The following is a 2,914-nucleotide window of genomic DNA, read 5'->3' as shown; positions in this document are numbered from 1 at the left end:
TGCAAATGATACAATCTGGCTTTCTGGAAGCAAAAAGAACTTAAAATAATTACTGATGAAAATCAAAGACCACAGCCTTCAGTATGAATTGCATCTCAGTGTAAGAAAAACGAAATCCCTCACAACCTAACCAAAAATGGAGAAAAAATTGAAGTTGTCAAAGGCTTCATTTTGTTTGAATCCATAATCAACAGGTTTGAAGGGATGCTGATTAACAACCTATAATATGCAGACGACATAGCTTTGCTTGCTGAGAGCAAAGGGGAATTGGAGCACTTGCTGATGAAGATCAAAAACTACAGTAATCAGTATGGATTACAACTCAACATAAAGAAAAAAAATTCCTCTCAATGGGACCAATGAACACCATTATGTTAAACAAAGAAAAGATTGAAATTGTCAAGGATTTAATATTACTTGGATCTACAATCAATGCTCTTGGAAGCAGAAGTTAATTAATTAAATGACATATTGCATAAGCCAAAACTGCTGGGAAGGACTTCTTTAAAATATTAATGAACAAAGATGTCACTTTGAGGACTAAGGTGCACCTGAGTGAATCTGTCACATTTTCAATCCCCTCATATACATGGAAAGTTAATGAATTAGGAATACTTTGGAAGAATCGATACATTGAATAATGGTGGTAGTTAAGAATATTGAAAGTACCATGAACTGTTAGAAGAACAAAAAATGTATCTTGGAAGAAATACAGTCAGAATGCTCCTCAGAGGTGGTGAGACTTTGTATTTCACACTTTGGACCTGTTTTCAATAGGGATCAGTCCCTGGAAATGGACATCATGCTTGGTAAAATAAAGGACCATCAAAAAAGAGGAAAACTACTAGTGCTATTGACTGACATAGTGGCTGTAACAATGGGCTCAAACATACTAGAAATTGTTAGCATGGTGCAGGACAGGCAGCATATCTTTTTGTTGTGTATAGGATTGCTATTCATTGGATCCAACTTGATGGCTCCTAACATTGGACTGAAAAGTCAGTTTGATCTGTAAGGTTGGTGGATCAAGCTCATCAGCCTCTCTTAGGAAACCCTATACAAGGTTGCTATGAGTGGGAACCGACTTAACAACAACAACAATTTAATCTGTAAAGCATTTGATAGACCACATTTTTTACCCAAACTAATACATAAATGGGTAAATTTAAGTCCCTTATTCCCAAAGCATAATACTTTTGGAAGTTTTAAAATATTTAAGGCATATATGAAATGTGATTTCATGTATTTTCAAATTCAAACCCTGTAAATAAAAATTTTTATGAGGATTTATCAACTTCCAAAGTGATCTTAAGATCAGTTTGAACCACAAGATCAGAAGTTTACATCCACCAGTCTCACATCAAAATCCTTTACAGAGTCACTGTGAATAGAAATGGACTCAATGACACTAAACACCACCAACAAGGTTAAATAGGAAAGTTAGTTAGATGCTATAGAGTAAGCATTTACCAGCTGCTCCTTGGAAACCCAACACAGGGTCACTGAGTTGGAACTTAACCATAACAAAGACTGAATAACAAAAGTATAATAATAAAATCTGTTTCTTAAGTGTTCCCTAAGAGGCAGCGAGATCTGCAAGGCAGCGATCGAGATCTGGAGTCCTGGTGTGGTGCTGTGGGTTAATGCACCAGACTCCAAGGCTGTTTTAAATATAAGAAGCCTAAAGCATCATCTCTCTCCCATGGAGGGCCTGGTGGATTCAAGCTGCTGACCACAGGGTTCGCAGCCATATTCTTAACCACTATACTACCAGGTCTTCCACCTTCAAGATGGCAGATCAGGTAGACATGTAGTGAGGAGCTTAGTCAACAACAACACGGAATACTGGGCCAAGAGGGCTCATGAGATGGTGTTGGAACTCTGGAACAAATATAAAGGTGTGTTTGGAGGATCGGAGGGTTTATAGCTGAGAATTTGCAGAAGAATCCAGAAATCCATTATTTTCTGGATCAAGACACTCAGCTGTTCCAGGAGCCACCATCTTGGGAGAGCATAGCTTGATTGTATCAGGATTGATAGGATTAGGAGAGAACATCTTGATTGTATCATGATTATATCAAGATTGTATCAAGATTGACATTGAAATTTAAAGAGACAGTATAGACATAAAACCAAACAGCCACTACTCGTCTGTCTGTCATGCTGTGGTGGATTGAGTTGCTGTGATTCTGAGGGCTCTGCTACCAGTATTTTAAGTAACCAGCAGGGTCACCCATGGTGGACAGGTTTCAGATGAGCTTCCAAACAAAGACAGACTAGGAAGAAAGAGTGACGAAGTACTTCCAAATCACTAGTCACTGAAAACTCTATGAATAGCAGAGAAACACTGTAAAATACAGGACCCGAAGGTGGGAAGGCACTCAGAATGCAACTGGGGAAAAAAAGGCCTCCTTAAAGTAGAATTGACCATAATGACGTGAATAGAGTTAAGCTCGGGGGAGAAAAGCTCACAGAACCTTCATTTGCTGATGGGTCACAAATCAAAATAAAGAGAAACAGCTGTAAACATCCATTGAAAATCGGAACATGGAATGTACGAAGAATGAATCTGGGAAAATTGGAAGCTGTCAAAAATGAAATGGAACGCATCAACATCGATATCTTAGGTGTTAGTGAGCTGAAATGGACTGGTATTGGCCATTTTGAAATTGACAACCAAATGGTTTACTATGCAGGAATGACAAATTGAAAAGCAATGGTGTTGCATTCATCGTTAAAAAGAACATATCCAGATCAGTCATGAGATACAATGCTGTAAGTGATAGGATAATGTCCATGCACCTACAGGGAAGCCCAGTTAATACCACTATTCAAATTTATGCACCAACCACTAAAGCCAGTGAAGATGAAATAGAAGAATTCTACCAACTTCTTCAATATGAAATAGATCAAA

This window comes from Chrysochloris asiatica, unplaced genomic scaffold (genome assembly GCF_000296735.1).
Source record: "Chrysochloris asiatica unplaced genomic scaffold, ChrAsi1.0 scaffold00274, whole genome shotgun sequence".
Classification (NCBI taxonomy): domain Eukaryota; kingdom Metazoa; phylum Chordata; class Mammalia; order Afrosoricida; family Chrysochloridae; genus Chrysochloris; species Chrysochloris asiatica.
The sequence above is the reverse complement of the archived record's forward strand: the minus strand, read 5'-3'. Positions refer to the sequence as shown.